General features: G+C 35.9%; 1 non-coding gene across 1 annotated transcript; it reads left to right on the plus strand.

The window, feature by feature from the left end:
- The first annotated feature begins 11544 nt into the window (after positions 1–11544).
- On the plus strand, positions 11545–11651 carry LOC116466132 (U6 spliceosomal RNA). The gene has a single exon (XR_004247385.1). It is a non-coding gene; the product is annotated as a U6 spliceosomal RNA (small nuclear RNA).
- The last annotated feature ends 2108 nt before the right edge of the window (positions 11652–13759 follow it).

The raw sequence follows: 13759 nt of genomic DNA on the forward strand, positions 1-13759 counted from the left end.
TGGACATATTTCCCCATTGTGTTGGTGATTAACATTCAGCTCCTGGTTACTTATGCCAATTTCTGCAGCAGGCTTGAATTTCTCTTCAGAAAATGGGTTTTTATTTTCTATTGCACTCTCAGGTTACAAATTTTCCAAAATTTTACTCTCTGCTTTGTCTTGAACACTTTGCCACTTAGGAATTTCTTCTGCCAGTTACCCTAAATGGTTTCTCTCAAGTTCAAAGTTCCACAGATCTCTAGCACAGGGGCAAAGTGCTGCCATCTCTTTGCTAAAGCATAGTTAGAGTCACCATTGCTTCAGTTCCCAAGAAGTTCCTCATCTCCATCTGAGACCACCTCAGCCTTGATTTTAGTGTCCACATCACCATCAGAATTTCGATCAAAGCCATTCGACAAGTCTTTAGGAAGTTCCAAACTTTCCCACATCTTCCTGTCTTCTGAGCCTTCCAAATCCCTAAGAAGTTCCAAACTTTTCCACATTTCTCTGTGCTTCTTCTGAGCCTTCTAAACTGTTCCAACCTCTTCCTGTTACCCAGTTCCAAAGTCACTTCCACATTTTGGGGTGTCTTTATAGCGACACCCCACTCCTGGTACCAATTTACTGTATTGACCCATTTTCACACGCTATGAAGAAATACCAAAGACTGAGTAATCTGTAAAGTAAAAAGATTTTATTGACTCACATTTCTGCAGTGCTGTGGAGGCCTCAGGAAACTTAACAATCATGGCAGAAGGCACCACTTCACAGGGTGGCAGGAGACAGAATGAGTGCTAGCAGGGAAATGCCATTAGATATTGCGAGACTCACTCATTATCATGAGAATAGCATGGGGAAACCACCCCCATGATCCAATTACTTCCACCCTGTCCTACCCTTGACATGTGGGGATTAATACAATTCATAGCAAGATTTGGGTGGGAACATTGAGCAAAACCATATTATCCCCTCTGCTGAGATTTCAAAGAATGTATGGAAAAACCTGGGTGCTGAGGCAGGATTCTACTGACAGTGTTGAGCCCTCACAGAGAACCTCTAATAGGGCAGCGACAAGGGGAAACGTGGGGCTGGAGCCCCCACACAGAATCCCCACTGGGTCACTGCCTAGTGGAGCTGTGAGAATGGGGCTGTATTAGTTCTATTTTATGTTGCTAATAAAGACATACCTGAGACTGGGCAATTTACAAAAGAAAGAGGTTTAATGGACTCACAGTTCTACATGGTTGGGGAGGCCTCATGATCATGATGGAAGGTGAAAGACATGTCTCACATGGCAGCAGACAAGAAAAGAAGAGAGCCTGTGGAGGAAAACTCTTCTTTATAAAACCATCAAATCTTGTGAGACTTATTTACTACCACAAGAACAGTATGGAGGAAAACCACCCCTATGATTCAATTATCTCCCACTAAGTGCCTCCCACAACACATGAGAATTATGGGAGCTACAATCCAAGATGATATTTGAATGGGGACACAGCCAAACCATATCAGGGGCCACTGCCCTCCAGACCTGAGAATGGTAGATTCACTGGCAGCTTGCACCCTGCACCTGGAAAAGCCACAGGTACTCAACAACTTGTGAAAGCAGACTTGGGGGCTGAACCCTGCAAAGCCACACAGGTGGAGATTCCTGAGGTCTAGAGAGCTCACTCCTTGAACCCATTTGCCCTGGATGTGAGACATGGAGCAAAAAGAGATTATTTTGGAGCTTTGAAGTTTAATGACTTCCTTGATGAATTTTGGATTTACCTGAGACTCGTATCCCCTTTCTTTTGGCCAATATCTCCTTTTGGGGATGGGAATATTTGCCCAGTGCCTATACCACCATTAAATTCTAGAAGTAAATAACTTGCCTTTGAATTTACACGTTCATAGGCAGAAGGAATTTTCCCTGTCTCAGATGAGACTTTGGACTTTGGACTTTTGAGTTAATGCTAGAATGAGGCAAGACTTTGGAGGGACTACTGAGAAAAGGTAACTGTATTTTGAAATGTAAAAAGGACATGAGATTTAGGAAGGGCTAGGGGCACAATGATATAGTTGGGATATTTGTCCTTGCCCAAATCTCATGTTGAAATGTAATCCCCAGTGTTGTAAGTAGGGCCTGGATGGAGGCATTTACATCATGGGGGCAGATCCCTCTGTTTTTGTCATGGCATTGGTGATAGGTGAGCTCTTGCTCTGAATTCACATAAGATCTAATCACTAAAAAGTATGTGAAATCTGGCCGGGCACGGTGGCTCATGCCTGCAATCCCAGCACTTTGGGAGGCCAAGGCAGATGGATGAACTGAGGTCAGGAGTTCGAGACCAGCCTGGCCAACATGGTGAAACTCTGTCTCTACTAAAAATGCAAAAATTAGCCAGGTGGGGTGGCACATGCCTGTAATCCCAGCTACTCAGGAGGCCGAGGCATTAGAATTGCTTGAACTTGGGAGGTAGAGGTTGCAGTGAGCCTAGATCACACCACTGCATTCCAGCCTGGACAACAGAGTAAGAGTCTATGTCAAAAAAAAAAAAAAAAAATTGTTACATCTCCACCCCTACTACTTCCTTCTGCTTTTTTCACATTATATACCTGCTCTCATTTCATATTCTGCCATGAGTAAAAGCTTTCTGAGGCCCCCTCAAGAAGCAGATGCCAGTGCTATGATTTCTGAATAGCCTGCAGAACTGCGAACCAATTAAACCTGTTTTCTAATAAATTACCTAGCCTCAGATATTTCTTTTTTTTTTTTTTTTTTTTTGAGACGGAGTCTCACTCTGTCGCCCAGGCTGGAGTGCAGTGGCACAATCTCGGCTCACTGCAAGCTCTGCCTCCCGGGTTCACGCCATTCTCCTGCCTCAGCCTCTGCCTCTCTGAGTAGCTGGGACTACAGGTGCCCGCCACCACGCCCGGCTAATTTTTTTTGTATTTTTAGTAGAGACAGGGTTTCACCGTGGTCTCGATCTCCTGACCTCATGATCCGCTCACCTCGGCCTCCCAAAGTGCTGGGATTACAAGCGTGAGCCACCACACCCAGCCAGATATTTCTTTATAGCAAAGCAAGAATGGCCTAATACACAAAGACAAAGAGATAATTCTAAAAATAGCAAGAAAAAGTTGTCTAGTCACATATAAAGAATTCTCATCAGACTTCCAACTGGTTTTCAGTAGAAATCCTACAGCCCAGAAGAGAATAGAATGATATATTCAAAGTGCTAAAAAAAAAAAACTAAGCCAAAAATACTATAGCCAGCAAATTATACTTTATAAATGAAGAAGAAGTAAAACCTTTTCCAGACAAGTAAAAACTAAGGGAATGCATCACGACCAGACTAGCCCTACAAAAAATTCTTAAGGGAATTCTACACATTGAAGCAAAAGGACAGTATCTACCATTATGAAAGCACAAAGGAACAAAACATACTGATAAAGCAAACACACAAATGAATAAGAAAAAGAACTCAAAGTTAGCACTATCACCAAATAACAATGATAAATAACAGGAGAGAAGTAAAGGAAGAAAGCATGCACAAAACAACTAGAAAAAAAATTAACAAAATGTCAGGAATAAGTTCTTACATATCAGTAATAATCTTGAATAAAATGGATTGAACTTTCCATTTAAAGGTATAAAATAGCTGAATATATTGAAAAAACATGTTTCGACTATATGCTGCCTGCAAGAGACTAACTTCACCTGTAAAGATACAAATAGAGTAAAAGAAAATTTAAAAAACTTATTAAAACAAATAGAAATTTACAAAAAAATACCAAAGCCTATGGAATACAACAAAAGTAGTGCTAAAGAAAAGTTTATAGTAATAAATGCCTAAATCAAAAAAATTGAATGGTTTTGAATAATCAAGCTAAAACGTACCTCAATTAACTGGAAAAGCAATAACTAACCAAGCCCAAAATTAGTAGAAAGAAACAAATAATAAAGAACAAAGAAGAACCATACAAAGAATGAATGAAATAAAAAGTTGGTTTTTTGAAAGATAAACTAAATTTATAAACTGATAGCGACATTAACCAAGTAAAAAAGAGAGAATACCCCAAAAATGAACAAAATCAGAAACAAAGAGGGAACATGACAACTGATAGCACAGAAATAGAAAAGATCACCAGAGAGTACTACAAACAAGTATACAGAAATAAACTAGAAAACACTGAGAAAGTAGATAAATTCATGGACACATAAACCTACCAATCTTGAATCAGGAAAAAGTAGAAAACATGAACAGACCAATAACAGGCATCAAGATTGAATTTGTATTCAAAAGCCTCCCAACTAGGAAAAGCCCAGAATGTTATGACTTCACTGTCAAACTCTACTAGACTTACAAAGAAGAACAACAATTCTCCTCAAACTATTCCAAAAAAATTAAAGAGGAAGGAATTCTCTCTAACTTATTCTATGAGGGCAGAGATGCATTGATATGAAAACCATACAAGGACACAATATAAAAGAAAACTACAGGCTAATATTTCTAATAAACATAAACACAAGAATTTTTAACAAAATACAACCAAACTGAATCCAAAAGCATATCAAAAAGAATACACCATGATCAAATGGGATTTATACCAGTATTGTAAGGATGGTTCAGCATATGCAAATCAGTAAATGTGAGCCATTCACATCAAAAATATGAAGAACAAAACCATCTGATCATCTCAATAGATTCAGAAAAAGAATTCTATAAAATTAAACGTCTTTTATGAAAAAAGCTTTCAATAAAGTAGGCATAGAAAGAACTTACCTCAAAATAATAAAATGCATTTATGACAAACACAGCTACATCACACTGAATGGAGAAAAGCTGAAAGCTGTTCTTTAAGGACTGGAATAAGACAAAGATGCCCACTTTCACCACTGCTGTTAAATATAGTACTGGAAGTTCTAACCAGAGCTATTTGGCAATGGAAAGAAATAAAATTCATGAAAACTGGAAAAAAGAAAGTCAAATTATTCCTTTTCTCAGAGCACAAGTTCTTATGTTAAAAAACAAAAACAAAAACAAAAACAAAAAACACTAAATTCTCTACCAAAATCTCTTAGATCTCAATTCAGTAAAGTTGCAGGATACAAAATCAACATACAAAACTTACTATTTCTCTAAACTGAGAATGAATTCACTGAAAAAGAAATCAAGAAGACTATCTCATTTTCAATAGCTACAAATGAAATAAAATAAAATACTTAGGAATATATTTATCCAAGGAAGTGAAAGACTTCTATAAGGAAAATGACAACACTGATGAAATCAATTGAAAAGGACACAAACAAATGGAAAGGTATTCTATACTCTCAAATTAGAAGACTTAATCTTGTTAAAATAACCATGTTACCCAAAGCAACATACAGATTCAATGCAATCTTTATGAAATACTGAAGCATTTTTCACAGAAATAGAAAAAAAATTCTAAAAATCATATGGAAGCAAAAAAGTGCCCGAATAGCCAAAGAAATTTTGAGCAAAACGAACAAATCTTGAGGCATCATGCTATCTGACTTCAAAATATATGACAAGGCTATAGTAATCAAAACGGTATGATATTGATATAAAAATAGGCACATAAACCAACAGAACAGAATTGAGAACCCAGAAACAGATTTACGTATTTTAGTCCACTGATTTTTGATAAAGGCACCAAGAACATACATTGAGGAAAAGATATCTTCTTTAATAAATGATATTGGGAAACTAGATATCCATACGCAGAAGAATGAAACTAGAACTCTGTATTGTGCCATATAGAAAAATCAACTCAAAATGAATTAAAGACTTAAATATAAGACTCAAAACTGTAAATCTTCTAGAAGAAAACATAGGGGAAACACTCCAGGACATTAGTCTAGGCAAAAATTTTATGGTTAAGATCCCAAAAGCACAAGCCAAAAAGAAAAACAAAAATAGACAAATAGGACTATATTGAACTAAAAAGGTTTTGCACCGCAAAGGAAACAATCAACACAGTGAAGAGACAACCTGTTGAATGAAAAAAATATTTGCAAATTATTCATCTGACAAGGAACTAATATCCAGAATATTCAAGGAACTCAAAAAAACTTTGAAGAAATATAATAATAATAATTCCATTTAAATATACATTTAAATATACATTCTCAAAAAAAAAGACATACAAATAGCCAACACATATATGAAAAAATGTTCAACATCACTAAGCAACTGCACCTGTTCAATAGTGAGCTGTGGGTCCTGAATCAGCCCAAACATTCTCCTTTACTCTGCAGCATTCAAAATGAAACACACTGATCCCAAAATAGTTGCTCCCATGATCCAGTTTAGTAAAGGTTTCTCAGGAAGCTGACAATATCAATCCACAAAATGAAACTTACTTTTTTTTTTTTTACATTTTACTTTCTGGTTTTAAAAGTTACTTAGCTTTGCATCCATCACCCCCGCCCCAACCACCCCACCACTGATTACCTTTGTGGTAACCACAGGACTGAGAGTCATTTTATTTTGTCCCTGGCATTTTTTTCCCTTAGTAGGCAGCTTTGAGGCTAGCGATCTGAGCTCCAACAGCCCTGCACCCAAGCTTAGTCCAGCCTCAAAGTTCAACCCAGCACTTTCTTTCTTCCATTTTAGCAATTATAGATAACAATAACCAAGGGATTGAATATTTTGCTTTTTGCATCTTAGTTTGCTTCTCTTTATGCATCCATTGAACCAAATCCCCAGGCATTTGAGCCATCTCTAAATTCCACCAGTAACTTTTACTTTTGGTGAAAGTGATGCAACACAGCTACAGCTCCGTACCATGGATGACCATGCAGCCACCCAGTAATCAAAACTTTCACATTTCCACCCTTTTGTCCTTTCTCTTTCTATCCATTTAGTTTTAACTGTATCATTTTTTTCTTCATTTGAAACAACCTTTAAATAGCCTCTCAACTAGACAAAGTTACTTTTCCTTTAAGCCAAACCACATCTTCATGTTTTCATAACCTTCTTCCCAAAATCACATATTTTTCTTTATATGAACACTCCGTATGTAGAATAGCTTTTCCTACATTGAGCAGTTTTAATTACATATATTAACTACGAGTCTAACTCTTAGTAACCCAAATTCCTAGTAAAAACTCTAGAATTGCTTAATTTACCATAACGTGATTTCAGATTTTAAATCATTGAAGAGAATTTTGAAATTAGTTTTATTTACCAAAGATTATTAAAGCATATGAACTAACAGGCATTTGAGCTAACTTTTATTTTTCTAATAAAATATTTGATTTATGTGTTTAATTTCTCTTTAAGCCAATTGATTAGAGCTTGTTTGTATATTTTGTAGTGAAATATCACTTACATAGGACGCATATCAACATAACAGACACGCAGAAAGAAGCAGATCTTGTGTTTATAGAGTTTTTCATTTCCCAGTTTTCAAAGTTTCACCCCAACTTTAGGCTGTCAATCTCTTAAATAGCTGTTTTATGACCTAAACAATTGTTGGGGAAGCAACTTTAAATTAGCGTCTCCAAAGACAGGACTCAGGGGGAACTAGGTAGAAAATTTACATCTCAAAGACACAGAACTTAGATCTAAACAAAAGCAGTGTTTGTTATGTAAACTTTAAACCATTCTGTTCCCCATGAAGTTGCTAGTGGTTTAAATGCAGAGACAGGTAAGCCTTTAAAAATTGAGATTTCTTTTAAATATGTAAATTACTTTTACAAAGAGCTTCAAAGACTGATTTAGTTTGATAGGTGGTCTTTTCAACTTAGCTTGTTTCTTAGTTAGATAACTGATTTTAGGATAGAGTTCTTTAAGGAACAGGGCCAAGAAAGCACGAAGTTTTTAGGGTCTAACCCGTGCTTTTCTTATCCAGACATACAAAGAACTTAGCAGCCCCCCTGTAGCAATGACCATCTCCCCCACATGACTGTCCTTAGTCACCTCCAACACTGTAGCGCTTGCTCACCATCACACTACCAACCATCAAACACACATCAAGGTCAAATCCTCTCACAGTGTCAAGCAATCTATGGTACTCCCCAAAAAGCCAAAGATAATTCAATACAAAAGAGAGCAGAGTTTTATCTGTCCACTTACAACTTTGGGGGTACCATGAAGAAAAATAGGTTTCTCCCCAAAAGAGAAATCTGGGGCCTTTTCCATTTTCCCCAAGGGATCCCAGGCTGTCATAATTCTTTCTTTTGTTGTTCCTTCATGTGGCATTGAGGCTGGCAAGAGGAAGGAGGGACAGGCAGAAGGAAATAGAGGCACAGTCAGGATTCAGTTGACTGAGAAGTTTTAGAGAGAACAGAGGCCTTAAAACAATACATAGGTATACATATATAGCTCAGGTTGTAGTTTTAATTAAGTCAACTTTTTACAATCAAGCTCTGTAAAGAGAAACTGTTTCCAATTGTAATTCCTACTGAAGCCATTTTACTTTGCTTCTGCTAGCTGGGCTTCTGTTGCCAAACAGGCAGCCCACAGAAGTGGCCATCTGCTGCAGTGGCAGCTCACCACCATTCCTTACCACAGGGTGATAGATGGCTCACAGCTAACAATTTCTCTAAACATGCTGGTGTTTACAAGGCATCCATATACTCATGCAGAAGCATCTAAAAGGTAGAGCCACACTACTCCAAATAGAAATGGCTGCCACCTGGGATGTCCCCCATGGACTTCTTCCATGGTTGATTAATTCCCTTTGCCCATATTTTGGTCTCTCAGCTCCTGGCCTGGCTTGCCACAAGTTTCACAGTGGGCAGTTCTATGCAAACCTACCTGATATGATTTGGCTTTATGTCCCCACCCAAATCACATCTCAAATTGTAATCCCCATAATCCCCACTTGTCGAGGGAGGGACCTAGTGGGAGGTGATTGGATCATGGGGGTGGTTTCCCCCATGCTTTTCTAATGATAGTGAGTGAGTTCTCACGAGATCTGATGGTTTTATAAACATTTGGCAATTCCTGCTCCACATGCTCTCTCTTGCCTGCTGCCATGTAAGACAGGTCGGCTTCCCCTTCCACCATGACTGTAAGTTTCCTGAGGTCTCCCCAACCATGTGGAACTATGAATCAATTAAACCTCTTTTCTTTATAAATTACCCAGTCTCAGAAAGTTCTTTATAGCAGTGTGAAAACAGACTAATACACTATCCCAAAGTCTGAGGAAGCTGAGAAGCCGAAGAAAAAGGCTGACAAATACAGTTTCTTAGAAAGAAAGATTTAATAGGGACTTATGAACAGAAGCCATGTCTGTGTCACAAGCAGCAGTGAGATGAGATCATGGATCCCCGCCTCGACTCACTTTATAAAGCCAACACCTAATACAAAAATTAAAGATGTTTTTTAAAGACTAATGTCCTTCATGAATAAAGATGCAAATATTCCCAACAAAATATTAGCAAATCCAATCCAGAACATATAAAAAGAATGCATGCCACAACCAAGAGATTTTTCTCCCCAAGGATGAAAGTTTGGTTCAATACATAAAATTTATCAATATAATTTATCACATTAATTTTTAAAGAAAAAATTACAAGATATCAACTGATACAGAAGAGATCTTTGACAAAAATAAATTGATAATAAAACTCTCAGAAAATTAGAAATAGAAAGAAAGTGTCTCAACCTGATAAAAAGCATTCACAAGAAGCCTGTGGTTAACATCATACTTAATATTGATATACTATTTTATTCCAAAGATTAGAAATAAAGCAAAGACGTTCATTGTTACCACTCATATTTAACAGTACATTTCAGTCTTAGCCGGTGTAATAAGGCAAGGCAAAGAAATAAAAAGCATAATGATTGGAAAGAAAGAAATAAAATTGTTTGTAATTGTAGATGGTATGACAATTATAAGGCATCAACCAATAAAAATAAAAAACAATTTTGAGAACTAATAGTGACAAGGTCATAGGATATAAGAGAAATTCAAAAAATTGAAAATTTCTGTATGCTAGTAACGAAAAATTGAAAATCAAATTTTCAAACATAATACCATTTACAATTACTACAAATAAGGAACACTTAGGTATATATTGAACCAAAAATGTAGAAAATCTACATTCTAAAAACTTTAAAATGCTGGTGAAGGAAATCAAAGATGACCTAAATAAATGGAAAGACATAATGTGTTTATGTTTTGGAATATTCAACATAGTGTCAATTTTCCTCAAATTAAAATACATGCATACTACAATTTCTACCGAAGTATCAAGAAAATTAGTTAGAAATACAAACCAGGTAATTTTGAAATTTATATAAAAGGCCAGATGACCCAGCATAGCCAAAACAAACTATTTCAATAAACAAAACTGATCACCAAACAAATTAATCACTGAAGAATTTGAACTAAGGAGATACTAATTTCTACAGGCAGAATAAAGCCTGAAAATGAAAAATCCATTCAATGGGCCATAGCATTACCCTAATAGCCAATCCAAATAAGGACATTACAAGAAAAGAAATCTATAGAACAGTATCTCTTATGAACATGAACAAAAAAATCCTCAGCAAAATATTAGCAAATTCAATACAACAATGTATAGATCTGAACAGATATATCACCAAAGAAGATATACAGATGAAAAATAAGCATATGAAAAAATTCGCAGCACCATTTGTCACTAGGTAATTGCACATTGAAAAAAAAATGATGAGATACCACTATACGCCAGTTAGAATGGCTAAAATTAAAAAAAAAAAAACTGAAAATACGAAATACTGGCAAGGATGTGGAGCAACAGAAACTTTTGTTTATTGCTGGTGGGAATGCAAAATGCTACAGCCATTTTGAAAGAAATTTTGGCACTTTCTTATAAAGCTAATGTAGTCTTATCATATGATCCAGGAATCATAGTCCTAGATATTTGTCCAATTAATTTGAAAAAATATGTCCCAGAAGAGGGAAAAAAATGAAATACAAACACTTTTCATGGCAAGGTGAAACAACATTAAGCACTGAGTATATTTCAGTATCAGAGAAATTTGTTTAAATTTTTGGCACAGTTTTAAAAAATGTATCCCCAACTAAACTGGAGAAATTAGGTAGAACATAGTCTGCTAAATATTTCTAGAATTCAAGGTACCTTTGAAAAGAATTATACATAGAAGAAATCTTTTAAAACAGAAGGGTTAAAATCTTGTATATTTAAAAAGAGAAACAAAAATTTCCTAGAAGGATGTACTAAATAGTTGATTTCTCACATTATGAAGGAACTGCCCTGCCCTCAAAACTTCTCCATGTCCATATAACTCACAAGCACACAAAATTTTCAGGATAAAAAAATGAGCATCTCTGGTTACCCAGCCATATATCTTATAGAACAAACAGGAAAAATGGAGAAAGAAGACAGATATTTCCAAACTGAATCAACTTACTAACAAACATATTCTTTAAAATATCTGTAAAGTTGCCTCAAGGCAAAATAATCAGATTAAACAATTGGCTCTTAACCACAGCATGTTAAACAAATCATAGAGCTACCAGGATGATGTCTTTGGGTTACCCCCAGGTACTATCACATATAGATGGGAAAAAAACAGTCACCAATAGGAAAGAATTTGGGTGCTCAATTTGTCAGCACATATACTAAAATTGAAATGATACCGAGTAAATTAGCATGGCCTCTGCATAAGGATCACATAAAACTTTGTGAAGCATTATGTATTTTGGGGATTGGATAGTTATTGTTTAATGGGTATGAAGTTTCAGTTTTGCAAGATGAGAAAGTTCTAGAGATGGATGCTGGTCATGGCTGCACAACAATAGGAACGTGTACTTACTGCCACTGATCTATACATTTAACAGTTAAAATGGTAAATGTTATGATATCATGCAAGCTGTCAGAATTGACATGGAGTAGCTTGTGCCAAACCCTAACAAAATAAATAAATAAAGCCAGGAGGTTGAGAAGGGAGAACTCTCATATACACAGGCCTGTGGAAAAAAAATCTAATACAAAGACCCTGAAGGGCTCTTACGCATGTATGCCTATAACAAGAACATTTGCCAAGGACTTTATAAACTGCAGTTTGCTACATGAGTCACAGGACAGCTAGCTGGATGGACGAGAATATTTGCATGACACACCGTCTCCACTAATGAACTGACCTCAACTCCTGCGATAAGCCCCCGTACCCAACGTTCTCTGTTTTAAAACAAATTAAACGTACTTTTTTCTTTTGCCTTTAAAAGCTTCCCCTTGCCTTAATCCCTCTGGATATACTTAAGGATCCTCAAAGCCCTTACAGCCTAGATTTGCAAATCCTCTACACATTCCTGAATAAACTCAGTAACTTTAGGGAATCTCTGTGTTACTTAGGTTGACAATGGATATATTTTACCACAATAATACAATTTTTAAAAAGGATTCAGGAAATATGAAAATGGTACAGTTCTTCCCAAAATCATTTTTCCAACTTAATTCCAGGTTTGTGAAATTTTCGTTTTCATGATTTATTTCCTCGAGGTAAAAAAAAACATCTACCTTGCTGTTTTTAATTAAACACATTTTGAGACAATTACAGATTCACATGTAGCTGTGAGAAATAATATGGAGAGATCTCATGTACACATTACCCAATTTCCCCAATAATAACAACTTGGAAAAACATTGTACAACACTATCACCCACTACACTAAAATTGATAGTCAAAATACAGAACATTTTCATCACACGAGGATCCTTCATTCACCTTTTTATTTCCATAGCAATTTCCCTCTTGGTCTTGCCCTCTCCTTAACCCCTGGCAGCCACCAATCTCTTCTCCATCTCTATAATTTTGTCATTTCAAGAATATTATATAAGTAGAATCATATAGTATGGAAACTTTTGGAATTGCCTTTTTTATTATTCAGCATGATTATCTGGAAATTCATCCAGGCTGTTGTGTGTATCAATATTTGGTTTCTTTTTATTGCAGAGTAGTATTCCATGATACGGATGTATCACAGTTTAACTATTCACTTATTGAAGAACATATGCATAGTTTCCAATTTGGAGCTATTATGAATAAAGCTGCTATAAACATTCGTGTACAGGTGTCTGTGTAAGCTATGTTTTTATTTTTTCTAGAATAAATGCCCTGGAATGCACTTGCTGAGTCATGTGGTAGTTGCATATTTAGTTTTATAAGACACTGACAAACTGTTTTGCAGAGTAACTGTACCTTTTACATTCCAAGCAGCAATGAATGGGAGATCCATTGGTCTGCATTCTTGTCAGCATTCAATGTTGTCCCTCCTTCAGTTAATTACTTTTTTAGGCATTCTGATAAATGGGTAGTGATATCTCATTGAAGTTTTAATTGCCATTTCTCTAATGGCTAATCATGTTGAGCATCTTTTCATATGCCATTGTATATTTTAATGGCATTTCTCTGCATGTAATTTGCCCATTTTCTAATTAGATTTTTGTAATTTTGTTTAGCTTTGAGAGTTCTTTATATAGTCTAGATACTGTTAGATATGTTGGATATTTTGTTTACATATCTTTTATCCTACAATGTAGCTTGTCTTTTTATCACCTTAACAGGATATTTCATAGAGAAAACATTTTTAAATTTAATGAAGTATAACCTACCAGTATTTCTTTGTATAAATTGTGTCCTTTGCTGTCAAGTCAAAAAACTCTTTTTCTTACTCTACATTTTGACAATTTTCTATTTTTTAAAGATTTATAGTTTCGCATTTAAGTTCATAATCCATTTTGAATTAATTTTTTTTAAGGTGAGACACATATCAAGTTTCGTTTTTTTGCATATGGATATCCAGCTTCTCT

The sequence above is a fragment of the Hylobates moloch genome, unplaced genomic scaffold (genome assembly GCF_009828535.3).
Source record: "Hylobates moloch isolate HMO894 unplaced genomic scaffold, HMol_V3 SCAFFOLD_3, whole genome shotgun sequence".
Lineage (NCBI taxonomy): Eukaryota > Metazoa > Chordata > Mammalia > Primates > Hylobatidae > Hylobates > Hylobates moloch.